Genomic DNA, 15,867 nt, shown 5'->3' on the forward strand with positions numbered 1-15,867 from the left:
GGCCTGAGTCCCTAGTGGGAGGGGTTGTAGGAGATCGGTCAGGGTGGTGGGAAAATTGCAGAAAGATGCAAACCTTCTTGGAAGGCTGGAAGGTTTTGCAAAAGCTTCAGAAGAGGGTTTGGCTGAAGGCAGCTGAATTATCTCAGAGTAGATAACAAGGAAGTATAAGGGAATTGATCTAGATAAGTTAGTTTACTTAGGCCTCAGGCCTCAGAACTGACTACTGTCTGGGGGCAAGGGCAACCATGTGAATTGTCCACAAGTGTGTTGACTCAAGGCCTTTGTCATTAAATCTATACTGAATAAATGCCCACAGCACCAGCTGGTTGAGATGCAGCTGCTGACTCTTTACAGCACCCTCATCAGTATCTGTGGGTGGCCAGGTCCCCTAGCCCACTCTTTCACTGGATATCTATGTCTGAGTGCTCTGTTCATCTGTCATTCGGCCAGGGTCTGTGGGTTGGACCTGGAAAGGGGTGGCCAAAGTCCCTGTGGACCAGCTGATTTAGCCTCTCCTCCTGGTAGTTCTGAGGAATCTGGGCAGCCCAAATGAGTGGGCTCCCCCCCAGCAAAACACACCCTCTCCACCAAGGGACAAAGAGCTTTGTTAAATGGGTCCTGGTCCCCATGCCACCCAACTGGGTGAGACCCTCCAACAGGGGTTTTCAGACACCCTATACAGGAGTGATCCTCCTGGCATCAGATTGGGGTCCCTCGAGGTCAGAGGTCCCAGAAGAAGGAGAAGGCACTCAGCTTTGCTGCTCTCCAGCCTCCTTGAGTAACATCTCCAGGCATGGGAGTGAATCAGATGAATAAGGCCTGAAGTGAACCCCCAGTAAACTGCGGCAGCCCTACAGAAGATGGACCTGACTAATGAAAGAAAAACAAACAAGCAGAAAGTGACAACAGCAGCAGCAGCAAAAACAACAACAACAAAAAGGCCCCCACAAAAATCCCATCCAAGGGTCAGCAGCCTCAAAGACTGAAACTAGACAAACTCACGAAGATGAGAAAGAATCAACATAAAAATGCTGAAAACCCAAAAGGCCAGAGTGCCTCTTCTCCTCTAAATGATTGCGGTGTCTCTCCAGCAAGGGTGCAGAACTGGACGGAGGATCAAATGGATGAATTGACAGATGTAGGCCTCAGAAGATGAGTAATAAAAAACTATGATGAACTAAAGGAGCATGTTCTAACCCAATACAAAGAAGGTAAGAATCTTGATAAAAGTTTAGAGGAATTGCTAACAAGAATAACCAGTTTAGAGAGAAACATAAATGATCTGATGGAGCTGAAAAACACAGCATGAGAACTTCGTGAAGCATACACAAGTATCAACAGCCGAATCCACTAAGTGGAAGAAAGGATATCAGAGTTTGAAGACCTTACTGAAATAAGACATGCAGACAAGAATAGAGAAAAAAGAATTAAAAGGAATGGAGAAAGCCTCCAAGAAACATGGGACTTTATAAAAAGACCAAACCTACGATTGATTGGAGTACCAAAAGGAGATGGGAGGAATGGAAACAAGCTGGAAAACACACTTCAGGATATTACCCGGAGAACTTCCCCAACCTAGCAAGACAGGCCAAAATGCAAATTCAGGAAATACAGAGAACACCATTGAGATACTCCACAAGACACATAATCATCAGATTGTCCAAGGTCAAAATGAAGGAAAAACTAAGGGCAGCCAGAGAGAAGGGCCAGGCCACCTACAAAGGGAAGCCCAACAGACAAACAGTGGACCTCTCAGCAGAAACCCTACAAGCCATAAGAGACCAGGGGGTCAATATTCAACATTCTTAAAGAAAAGAATTTACAACCCAGAATTTCATATCCAGCCAAAAACTAAGCTTCATAAGTGAAGGAGAAATAAAATCCTTTCCAGACAAGCAAATGCTGAGGATTTTGTTACCATCAAGCCTGCCTTGCAAGAGCTCCTGAAAGAAGCACTAAATGTGGAAAGGAAAAACTGGTACTAGCCACTGCAAAAACACAAAACATAAAGACCAATGACACTATCAAGAAGCTGCATTAACTAGTGTGCAAAATAACCAAACAACAGCATGATGACAGGATCAAATTCGCACATAACAATACTAACCTTAAATGTAAATGGGCTAAATGCCCAAATTAAAGACACAGACTGGCAAATTGGATTAAAGAGTCAAGACCCATCAGTGTGCTGTATTCAGGAGACCCATCTTACATGCAAAGACTCACACAGGCTCAAAATAAAGGGGGGGAGGAAAATTTAACAAGCAAATGGAAAGCAAAAAAAGCAGGGGTTGCAATCCTAGTCTCTGACAAAACAGACTTTAAACCAACAAAGATCAAAAAAGATGAAGAAGGGCATTACATAATGGTAAAGGGATCAATGCAACAAGAAGAGCTAACTATTCTGAATATACATGCACCCAATACAGGAGCACCCAGATTCATAAAACAGGTACTTAGAGACCAACAAAGAGACAGACTCCAACACAATAATAGTGGGAGACTTTAACACCCCACTGTCAGTATTAGATCAATGAGACAGGAAATTAACAAGGATATTCAGGACTTGAATGCCGCTCTGGATCATGTGGACCTACTAGATGTCTACAGAACTCTCTACCCCAAATCAACAGAATATATACATTCTTCTCAGTGCCACATGACGTTTATTCTAAAATAGACCACATAATTGGAAGTAAACCACTCCTCAGCAAATGCAAAAGAACTGAAATAATAACAGTCAGTCTCTCAGACTACAGTGCAATCAAATTAGAATTCAGGATTAAGAAACTCACTCAAAACCACACAATTTCATGGAAATTGAACAACCTGCTCCTGAATGACTCCTGGGTAAATAATGAAATTAAGGCAGAAATCAAGAAGTTCTTTGAAACCAATGAAAACAAAGAGACAAGTACCAGAATCTCTGGGACACAGCTAAAGCAGTGTTAGGAGGGAAATTTAGAGCGTTAAATGCACACATCAGAAAGCTAGAAAGATCTCAAACTGACACCCTAACATCGCTATTAAAAGACCTAGAAAGGCAAGAACAAATGAATCCAAAAGCTAGCAGAAGAGAAGAAATAAGCTAAGATCAGAGAATAATTGAAGGAGATAGAAACACAAAAAATCCTCCAAAAAATCAACGAATCCAGGAGCTGGGTTGTTTGTTTGTTTGTTTGTTTGAGATGGAGTCTTGTTCTGTCACCCAGGCTGGAGTGTAGTGGCATGATCTTGGCTTACTGCAACCTTGCCTCCCGAGTTCAAGCGATTCTCCTGCCTCAGCCTCCCGAGTAGCTGGGACTACAGGCGCATGCCACCACACCCATCTAATTTTTTGTATTTTTAGTAGAGACGGGATTTCACTGTGTTAGCCAGGATGGTCTCAATCTCCTGATCTCGGTGATCTGCCCGCCTTGGCCTCCCAAAGTGCTGGGATTACAGGCATGAGCCACTGCGCCTGGCTGTTTTTTGTTTTTGTTTTTGTTTTTAATTAACAAAATAGATAGACCATTAGCTAGACTAATAAAGAGGAAGAAGGAGAAGAATCAAACAGAAACAATAAAAAATGATAAAGGGGATATCACACTGACCCCACAGAAATACAGACTACCATCAGAGAATACTATAAACACCTCTCTGTAAATAAACTAGAAAATCTAGAAGAAATGGATAAACTCCTGGACACATACACCCTACCAAGACTAAACCAGGAAGTAGCTGAATCCCTGAATAGAATAATAACAATCTCTGAAATTGAGGCAGTAATTAATAGCCTACCAACCAAAGAAAGCCCAGGACCAGATGGATTCACAGCTGAATTCTACCAGAAATACAAAGAGGAGCTGGTACCATTCCTTCTGAAACTATTCCAAACCATTGAAAAGGAAGGGCTTCTCCCTAACTCATTTTATGAAGACAGCATCATCCTGATACCAAAATTGGGAAGAGACACAACAACAAAAAAAAACTTCAGGGAAATATCCCTGATGAACATTGATGCAAAAATCCTCAATAAAATACTGGCAAACTGAATCCAGCAGCACATCAAAAAACTTATCCACCATGATCAAGTCAGCTTCATCCCTGGGATTCAAGGCTGGTTCAACATAGGCACATCAATAAAAGTAATCCATCACATAAATGGAACCAATGACAAAAACCACTTGATTATCTCAATAGATGCACAAAAGGCCTTTGATAAACTTCAGCATCCCTTCCTGTTAAAAACTCTCAATAAACTAGGTATTGATGGAACATATCTCAAAATAATAAGAGCTATTGATGACAAACCCACAGCCAATATCATATTGAGTGGGCAAAAGCTGGGGGCATTCCCTTTGAAAACTGGTACAAGACAAGGATGCCCTCTCTCACCACACCTATTCAACATCATAGTATTGGAAGTTCTGGCCAGGGTAATCAGGCAAGAGAAAGAAATAAAGCGTATTCAAATAGGAATAGAGGAAGTAAAAATGTCTGTTTGCAGACAACATGATCCTATATCTAGAAAACCCCATTGTCTCGGCCCAAAAACTCCTTAAGCTGATAAGCAACTTTAGCAAAGTCTCAGGATACAAAATCAATGTGCAAAAATCACAAGCATTCCCATACACCAACAATAGAGAAGCACAGAGCCAAATCATGAATGAACTCCCATTCACAATCACTACAAAGAGAATAAAATACCTAGGAATACACCTAACAAGGGATGTGAAGGACCTCTTCAAGAAGAACTACAAACTAGTGCTCAAGAAATAAGAGAGGACACAAACAAATGGAAAAACATTCCATCCTCATGGATAGGAAAAATCAAAATTATGAAAATTGCCATACTGCCCAAAGTAATTTATAGATTCAATGATATACCCATCAAACTACCATTGACATTCTTCACAGAATTAGAAAAAACTACTTTAAATTTCATATGGAATCAAAGAAGACCCTGTATAGCCAAGACAATTCTAAGCAAAAAGAACAAAGCTGGAGGCATCATGCTACCTGACTTCAAACTATACTACAAGGCAACAGTAACCAAAATAGCATGATACTGGTACCAAAACAGACATATAGACCAATGGAGTAGAACAGACACCTCAGAAATAACAGCACACATCTACAACCATGTAATCTTCAACAAACCTGAGAAAAACAAGCAATGGGGAAAAGATCTCCTATTCAGTAAATGGTGCTGGGAAAACTGGCTAGCTATATGCAGAAAATAGAAACTGGACCCCTTCCTTACACCCTACACATTAACTCAAGATGGATTAAAGACTTATATGTAAAACCCAAAACCATAAAAACCCTAGAAGAAAACCTAGGCAATACCATTCAGGACACAGCTATAGGCAAAGACTTCATGAGAAAAATATGAAAAGCAATTGCAAAAAAAAAGCCAAAATTGACAAATCGGATCTAATTAAACTAAAAAGCTTCTGCACAGCAAAAGAAACTATCATTGCAGTGAACAGGCAACCTACAGAATGGGAGAAAATTTTGGCAATCTACCCATCTGAGAAGGGTCTAATATCCAGAATTTACAAGGAGCTTAAATATATTTACAAGAAAAAGACAAAGAACTCCATCAAAAAGCAGGCAAAAGATATGAACAGACACTTCTTAAAATAAGACATTTATACAGCTAATAAGCATGAAAAAAAGCTCATTATCACGGATCATCACAGAAATGTAAATCAAAACCACAATGAGATACCAAATCACACCAGTCAGAATGATGATTATTAAAACGTCAGGAAATAATAGATGCTGGTGAGGCTGTGGAGAAATAGGAACGCTTTTACACTGTTGGTGGGAATGTAAATTAGTTCAATCATTGTGGAAGACAGTATGGAGATTCCTTAAGGATCTAGAACCAGAAATACCATTTGACCCAGCAATCCCATTACTGGGGATATACCCAAAGGAATATAAATCATTCTACTATAAAGACACATGCACACATATGTTCACTGCAGCACTATTTACAATAGCAAAGACATGGAGCCAACCCAAATGCCCATCAATGATAGACTGGATAAAGAAAATATGATACAGATATACCATGGCATACCATGCAGCCATAAAAAGGAATGAAATCATGTCCTTTGCAGGGACATGGATGAAGCTGGAAGCCATCATCCTTAGCAAATGAACACAGGAACAGAAAACCAAACACTGCATGCTCTCACTCATAAGTGGGAGTTGAACACTGAGAACACATGGCACAGAGAGGGGAATAACACACACCAGGGCCTATTGGGGGGTGGGGGGGTAAGGTGTGAGGGGAAGGAACTTAGAGGATGGGTCAATAGGTGCAGCAAACCACCAAGGCTCACATATACCTGTGTAACAAACCTGCACATTCTGCACATGTATCCCCTTTTTTTTTTTTTTAGAATAAATAAAGAAAAAATTTAAAAAGACACAAATTACCAAAATAAAAAACTATAAGGATTGTAAGGGATATTATTAATAACTTTATTCCAATAACTTAGGAAACTTATATGAAAAGAACACATTTCCAAAACGTTGCAATTAACACATTTGACCCAGGAAGAAATAGAAAATTTGAGTAGGCATATAATAAATAAATAAAGTAAATTAGTTATTAAAAATCTTCCCACAAAGACAAACCCAGGCCCAGATAGCTTTACTGGTGAATTCTATCTAATATTTAAAGACGTCTTGTCAGTCCTTAACAAATTTGTTTAGGAAGTAAAGGAGAGAACACTTCCCAATTCATTCTATGAGACCATTATTTCCCCAGTACCAAAGCCAAACAAAGACCTCACAAGAAAATGAAACTATAGACAAATAGCCTTCATGAACACAGACATAATAATTACTACCACAATATTATCAAATTAAATCCAGCAACATATAAAATGAATTATACACCAAGACAAAGTATCCCAGAGTTATCAAAGGTTTATCCCAGGAATGCAAAGTTGCTTTCTGATCTGAAAATCAACCTAAAACAGGAAGGATAAATACCACAATGCCCATCTCGATAGATATAGAAAAAGCATTTGACAAAATCTAATATCCATTTATGATTAAAAACTCTCAACAAATTAAGAATAAACAAGAAAAAAACAAACAACTCCATGAAAAACAAAACAACCCCATTAAAAAGTGGGCAAAGGACATGAACAGGCACTTCTCAAAAGAAGACATTCATGCAGCCAACAAACATAAGAAAAAGGCTCAACATTGCTGATCATTTGATTGCAAATCAAAACCAGTGAGATACCATCTCACACTAGTCAGATACCATCTCACACTAGTCAGAATGGCGATTATTAAAAAGTCAAGAAACAACAGATGCTGGCAAGGTTGCAGAGAAATAGGAATGTTTTTACAGTGTTTGTGGGAATGTAAATTAGTTCAGCCATTGTGGAAGATGGCATGGTGATTCCTCAAGGATCTAAAACCAGAAATACCATTTGACCCAGCAATCCCTTTACTGGGGATATACCCAAAGGAATATAAATCATTCTATTACAAAGATATATGTGCACATATGTTCATTGCAGCACTATTCACAATAGCAAAGACATGGAATCAACCCAAATGCCCATCAATGATAGACTGGATAAAGAAAATGTGGTACATATACACCATGGCATACTATGCAGCCATAAAAAGGAATGAGATCATGTCCTTTGCAGGGATATGGATGGAGCCGGAAACCATTGTCCTTAGCAAACTAACGCAGGAACAGAAAACAAGACACCCTATGTTCTCACTTATAAGTGGGAGCTGAACAATGAGAACACATGGGAAGGGGAACAACACACACTGGGTCCTGTTGGCGGGGGGGTTGCAGGGAAGGAGAGCATTAGGAAAAATAGCTAATGCATGCTGGGCTTAATACCTAGGTGACAGGTTGATCGGTGCAGCAAATCACCATGGCACATGTTTAGCTAAGTAACAAACCTGCACATCCTGCACGTGTGCCCTAGAACTTAAAATAAAAATTAAAAGAAAAAACAAAAGAGTAGAAGGGAACTTCTTCAACTTGTGGATTTGGTGGCTTTTGTACAATTCTCTAAGTTTACTACAATAATTTAAGTTTAGATTTACAATGGGTACATTGTATTATATGTAAATTACACGTCTGTATAGCTATTCAAAAAATAAAAAATGGCTAAATTTCCTCATTCTTATTAGTAGAAGCTGTTATGACCAAGAAGTAGATCTTTATTATGTTCTCTTTGGAGCACAGCTCATTAGGATTGCTCAATCATTTTTTAGTCAATTACTCAATTGAGCTTTAAAAAACTAATCATGTTCCATGGACTATGACATTCAAGTAGCTACATGTCCTTGCCATACTAATTATCTTTTAACTACTCTTTTTTTTTCCTAAAAGCAGCTTTTTGTACCTGCTTTCTCATCTCTGTGCCTTTGCATACACTGTACCCTTCAGCCACTACGTGGTGCTTTTGGCCTGTGTAGCCTAGTTGCTGTCCAGAATGACTTCAGGGTAGTTTAAGAAAGGGAGACACAAGATGTGAACAATGTTAGATGGGTAAGTCAAAAGCTGGCAACGGTCTTTATCAGAAATAATTAGACAATTTTAACTCACACTCATAGGATAAAACTTTTTTTTCTCTCTCTGTCTCGGCAAAAATTGAGTATGAAGTAGCTTATGGCTCAGAATTTTTCTGAAATGTGTGTTCCTTGGGCTGTGTGCACACAAAAGCCAACCTTATGAGGGAGCAAGTGGGTAGGTACACAGGCTATGGGGCTTCATGTATTAATTCTTCAACCAATATTTATTCAGTGTCTGCTCTGTCCCAAGTGCTGATCTGGGTATTGGAGACACAGCACTGTACAAACAAAGTCTCTGCCCTCATGGGGCATACATTGTATTGGGAGAGAAACAAACAATAAGCAAAGAGACACTGATATTTAAGCTGTGAGAGTTTTGGAAAGCCTTGAAAAGAGAAAAGGAGAATGTGGGAATGTGGAAGTGGCAGTTACAATTGGATAGGAGTGGCCAGCCAATGCCTTCCTAACAAGACGACATTTGAATGTGTCTGAAGGAAATGAGGGAGGGAACTGTGCAGCTAACTTGGAAAAAAGCAACCCAGCCAGAAAGAACAGGAAATACAAAGGATTGTAGGCAGGAGGATTCTCGGCATATTCAAGCATGAAAAAGGAGGAAATGCATGTTGCTGTAGCACAGAATATAAGGGGTACATGGTAGAGATAAGTTCAAAGAAGCAGAGGTGATGTGGCTTGTAGAGCATGAAGGACCTTGCAGGGCATTTTAAGGCCTTTGGATTTTAGTCTGAGTGAAGAAGGAGCTGTTGAAGGACTTTGAGCAAAGAAGTGATGTAATCTGACTTTTTAAATAAAGGGATCAACCCTTGTGGAAGTCAGTGTGGCGATTCCTCAGGGATCTAGAACTAGAAATTCCATTCGACCCAGCTATCCCATTACTGGGTATATACCCAAAGGACTATAAATCATGCTGCTATAAAGACACATGCACACGTATGTTTACTGCGGCATTATTCACAATAGCAAAGACTTGGAACCAACCCAAATGTCCAACAATGATAGACTGGATTAAGACAATGTGGCACATATACACCATGGAATACTATGCAGCCATAAAAAATGATGAGTTCACGTCCTTTGTAGGGACATGGATGAAACTGGAAATCATCATTCTCAGTAAACTATCGCAAGAACAAAAAACCAAACACCGCATATTCTCACTCATAGGTGGGAATTGAACAATGAGAACACATGGACACAGGAAGGGGAACATCACACTTCGGGGACTGTTGTGGGGTGGGGGGAGGGGGGAGGGATAGCATTGGGAGATATACCTAATGCTAGATGACGAGTTGGTGGGTGCAGCGCACCAACATGGCACATGTATACATATGTAACTTACCTGCACATTGCGCACATCTACCATAGAGCCTAAAGTATAATAATAATAATAATAATAATAATAATAATAATAAAAAGAAAAAATAAATAAAAATTAAAAAAAAATAAAATAAAGGGATTACTCTGGCTACTGTGTTGAGGTTGGCTATAGTAGGGTAGTGGTAGAAGTGGGGAGACCATTTAAGATGCTATTGCAGTAATCCAGGTGAGAGGTGGTTGTGGCTTAGATCAGGGTGTTAGCAGTGAGAAGTGATCATGTTTTGTATATATTTTTAAGGAAGAGCCAACAAGAGTAGCTGATGATTAGATACAGGGTGTGAGAGAGAAAGAGAAGGGTCAAAAATTAGTACTTACTTTAGTCATTTAACAAAAGTTTATCTAATACTAATTATATGCCAGGCACTGTTCCAGGTTCTTGACAAATATTGACTCAATCTTTGCAATAGCCCTATGCAATAGATACTATTTCTTTATCCTCATTTTCCTGCCTTCAAGGTTTTGGCTCTGAGAAGCTAGGAGGATGGAGTTGTCATTTACTTAGAGAAGACAGTATAAAGAAGAGGTTCAAGTTGATATGTTAAGGCTGATGTTAATGTTGAGATGGCTGAAACAACTTCATGGAGATGTCAAGTGGGCAGTTGGTTAAAGAAGTCTGGAGTTAAGGAGAGTGGTCTTGGCTGGAGACATACATTCAGTGGTCATCTATGTAAAGATGGTATTTGAAGATGAAACTGATGAGATCTCTAAGGGAGAACAGATACAGAAGAGGAGAGGACCAATGACCAAGCTTGAGGCCATGCAATATTTAAATATGCAGACAAACTATCAGCAAAGTCAGAGAAATGGCCAAAGAGCCTGACATCCTGAAAGCCAAGTAAAGAAACTGTTTGAAGGAGGAGGAAGTGGGCAACTGTGTTAAATGCCATAATTGGTCACATAAGAAAGAATTGGGAATTTATATATTGGTTACTTCAAGAAACAGGAGGAGAATAGAAGACGGTGAGTGAAGATAACTCTTTTGAGGCATTTTCTATAAAAAAGAAGTAGAGAAATATGGCAGCAGCCAGAGAATAATATAAGAACAGGAGGGTTGTTCTTTTTTTATTTTGTTTTAAGGATGAGTGAAATGGCACATTTGTATGCTGGTGGAAATGGTCCAGTAGAAAAGGAAAAAAAAATATTGATACAGGAGAGAGAAAATTAAAGGATGTGAATGAGCAACTGAGAGAGGATGATCAAGTAGAGGGCTTAGACTTGGATAGAAGCAGAGACAAGTCATCCTCAGTTCATGGAGAGAAAGCAGGATGTATGGAGACAGATGCCTCTTTGGAGGGAGATGTGGCTGACACTGGGACTCCCTCCAGATTGGTTTCCATTTTTCAGTGGACTAGAAAAAAAGTCATAAGTTGAGAGTGAAGATCAGAGGAAGCATTGGAATTTTGAGAAGAGAGGTGTGAAATGAACAACCAGGAAAATGACGACTGTCAGCCAAAGCATTTGCCCAACCACAGGTCACTCCATCCTTCCAGTCTCAGTACTTGGGTCTGGAAAAGTTTGGTTTTCAAGGGGCCCCTATTAGAATGCAAATATTTGGGAACCCAGGTGTTTTTCAGCTGGTTTTCTTGATTAACACATTTGTGTCAGAGGATGTCTGAGCTGTGAGGCAGTGTGAGTCAGATCCCTCAGGTCCTGATGCTTTTACTTGATTGTTCCTGGGAAATCTAAATTTCACCTTCTCTTATCTGTTTCAGGGAAAGTAATTTATTAAATGTAAAACTGAATGTAATTCATTTGAGAAGATTTGCAAGATTTAATATAGTGAAATCCACATATCAGAAAAATAATTTATCAAGCCATTTGTCCCAATTTTTTCCTGTAGAAATAAGACGTAAGACCAGGCCTTTGGTGAGCATTAAGTAAGTGGTGGTAGGAGAGACATCTATTCTTACAAAGGAGGAAAGGGGTCTCCTACTGAAGGAGAGGCGTTGTTTCAGACTAATAGTTACTTTACAATTATGGAGATTTTCTCTGTGTCTGTCAAACCTAAGCATCATTGAATTAATAGCCCCTCCCAAATTAACAAATACGGAGCAGGAACATACTAACTTGTCCTGTCTTCTACTATTAGGGCCAAAGAATTTCTACAGAATTTTCTTTTTTTCTTTTTTAACTTAAATTAAATTAAATTTATTTATTTATTTATTTATTGAGACGGAGTCTTGTTCTATCTCCCAGGCTGGAGTGCGGTGGCACTGTTTTGGCTCACTGCACCCTCCACCTCCTAGATTCAAGCAATTCTCCTGCCTCAGCCTCCCGAGTAGCTGGGATTACAGGTGTCCACCACCACGCCTGGCTAATTTTTGTATTTTCAGTAGAGACAGGGTTTCACCATGTTGACCAGGCTGGTCTTGAACTCCTGACCTCAAAGTGATCTACCCACCTTGGCCTCCCAAAGTGCTGGTATTACAGGCATGAGCCATTGTGCCCAGCCCAGAATTTTCTTTTTTAAAAGTGTGTTTTCTTACCTCTAGGATAGCAAAAAAAATGCTTGACATAAGGCACATGGGCTCTGGCACATCGCTGAAGCTTGCTTTAGAATCCAAGTTCTCTTGCATTCTAACTTTCTGACACTGGGAAAATGTCCTAATCTCACTGAGACACTTTCCTCTTCTCTAAATCACAGGCTACTGATGAAGGTTGTTATGAAATTCAGTGAAACAACATGTCATAGTAAGTGTGCAGGCCTGTGTCTGGCATATTGAAAGGGCTATCATTATGAATTGTATGTTGCTAGACACTTAGGTGTTATCTTCCCTTATACCTGGAGAAGCATCTAGAGCTCCCTCTGAAGATTTCTGCTTAAACTTGTATTGAGAAATCCAGCTTTATACACACACACACACATGCATTACATATATATATAAATATATATTATATTATTATATATATAAAATATATATTATATTATTATATATAAAATATATATTATATAAATATATATAATATATAATATAAATATATATAATATAAATATATATTATATAAATATATATAATATATACTATAAATATATATTATATATAATATATAATATAAATATATATTTCTATAATATATAATATATAATATAAATATATATTTCTATAATATATAATATATAATATAAATATATATTATATATTTCTATAATATATAATATATAATATAAATATATATTATATATTTCTATAATATATAATGTATAATATAAATATATATTATATATTTCTGTAATATATAATGTATAATATAAATATATATTATATATTTCTGTAATATATAATGTATAATATAAATATATATTATATATTTCTATAATATATAATGTATAATATAAATATATATTATATATTTCTATAATATATAATGTATAATATAAATATATATTATATATTTCTATAATATATAATGTATAATATAAATATATATTATATATTTCTATAATTTAAATATATATTATATATTTCTATAATATATATTATATATTAATATAATATATAATATATAATATATATTAATATAATATATAATATATAATATATATTATAATATATAATATATAATATATATTAATATAATATATAATATATAAATATATAAATATATAATATATAAATATATAATATATAAATATATAATATATATAAATATATATATATATAATTTTTCACTATACTGTTACTCAAAACACTCAGTACTTCATTTCTGACCATTAAAATATATGGGCTTTTTTTCCCACACCAAGCAATTCTCTAATTCTCTGCAGATACCAACTGGGTGTCCTATAGTTCAATATAATCCTGATACCAATCCAAGTTAGCACAGACACCACAGGTTAAGGGTTCAGTCCCACCAGACTGCCCCCCACTTCAGATGCCAGTCATAAGCAGTAGGTCCCCATGTTACCCACAACTTCTGCCCCACTTGGCTAAAATCGGAAGTTCTCCTGATCCTCCTCTTGGGTCCAATAATTTGCTAGAGCTGCTCACAGACCCAAGAAAACAGTTTACTTACTAGATTACTGGTTGATTACAAAGGCTATATTAAAGGATACAACTGAACAGCCAGATACATAGAGCAAGGTATGGGAGATGTGGCATGGAGCTACATGCCCTCTCTGGGTGGACAGCCCTCCCAGCACCTCCAAGTGTTCAGCAACCAGGAAGCTCTGTGAACCCCAACGCTTTGAGTTTTTCTGGAGGCCTCATTACATAAGCATAATTGATCATTGATCATTCATGATTAACTCAATGTCCCACCCCTTTTCCCTCCCCAGAGGTTGAGGGGTGGGGCTGAAAGTTGCAATCCTCTAATCACAGGGTTGGTTTCCCTGGCAACCAGCCTCCCATCCTTCGGGGCTTTCCAAAAGTCATCTCATTATTAAACTCAGGTGTGTTTGAAAGGAGCTTGTTATGAATAACAAAAGATCTTTATTGCTGTTATCAAGATTCCTGGCCAGAAACCAGATATGAAGATCAAAATATATATTTCCTATTACATCATAATATTATAATACACAACCCAAAGACCCACATACCACTAAAACAGGGAAATAAAAGAAGAGTTGGAAAGTGGGGAATGTACAGGCTATGTTTTTAATTATCTCCTTGGTAATATAAACATGTCAGGGACTGCTGTATATTTTGCTCATCTCTAGCTGGCCTAAGACTCTGGGAATCCTTAGCCAGTAGATGAGGAGGACATCTTTGTTTTACCATAATATTGTAAAAGTTCCAGAAGGGTGGAGACCATGTGTCTAACTGAACTCAGTAAAGCTGCTTAATAACTCATTAAATGAAAGGATAATAATTAAAAAAAAAATGTGTGCCTGTCCTCAGCAGTTGGGTTTCAAAGGACTGCAGCCACAAGGTCCATCTCACATGGCTTGGCCCCGGGAAGTGAGTGGGTGTGCTCTTGAAGCTGGCTTTAATGACACCCTCCAACAACTGCATCCTTTGCTGATACAGCTGTTTCAATCTTGCAGCTGTTGTGCTCTTGCTTATATGTCACTGTTTAAAATGAGGATAGCAGGAAAAACTCTTGGGGCCACATATAGAACCCCCATGGGCAGAGTCTTCAAACTGGGATGTTCCGGGAGCAAGAGAGCCAAGGCTCTGTGTTATGCAGAAAGCCTGGGCTTCTGTGACCTCTGTGTATCAATCAGCCCAGATTCTAGACACTCTGTCCTGGATAGGGCCCCAGGATAGGCCCACTGGGCAAAGCACGGGCCGATAACTCAAACTGTTATCCGTGAACCTGACCAGGCGGGAGGGAGTCAGTGTGTGTAGTTTATAGGCCACAGCGATGAGGGCATATGTCTTTTACAGCCAGCTGGAGTGTCAGGCTGATCCCATGCTTGTCACCTGGCCCTTTTCTTCCCTGGCAAGTGACTGTCGATTCCTCTTGCAGGCCCTCCAGAATCTGGGACTATCAGTGCAGGTCGCAGGTTATGCTGTGCAAGGGTTTTTAGTTTCTTTATTTAGCCATGGAATCTCAACTCCCAACAAACTCTCAGGCCAAAGCCGGATATATAAAAACAGTTAGTTCTGGAAGTATTTGGCATGAAGCGGTAGTAGATGAACCAAAGCTGGCTATCTCTGCCACACCAAAATTCACTACACACACACACACACTCACACTCATTGAGTTACCTCTTTAGAATTCTTAGGACTCTAAGCAGAGACAGTTAGAAAACCCCTGATAGTGTCATTTTTTTCATTTTTATAGATGAGAAAGCAACTCTAGGTCTTTCCTGTCTAATGTAGAAGCTACTAGTCCCAGGTGGCCACTGAGCATTTGAATGGCTAGTCTGAACCGGGGTGTGCTGCGGTTGTAAAACACATGCAGGATTTCAAAGACTTGGTACCAAAAAAATATATATATAAAAAATCTCATTAATACATTTTTTCTTGA

At 38.3% G+C, this 15,867-nt stretch overlaps 1 long non-coding RNA gene across 2 annotated transcripts in view; it reads right to left on the bottom strand.

Annotated features, from left to right (window-relative positions):
- LOC129009730 (uncharacterized) overlaps window positions 1–15,867 on the bottom strand; it is a 60,416-nt gene that overhangs the window by 43,403 nt on the left and 1,146 nt on the right. The window lies entirely within an intron of this gene.

The sequence above is a fragment of the Pongo pygmaeus genome, chromosome 10, assembly GCF_028885625.2.
Source record: "Pongo pygmaeus isolate AG05252 chromosome 10, NHGRI_mPonPyg2-v2.0_pri, whole genome shotgun sequence".
Taxonomy (NCBI): Eukaryota; Metazoa; Chordata; class Mammalia; order Primates; family Hominidae; genus Pongo; species Pongo pygmaeus.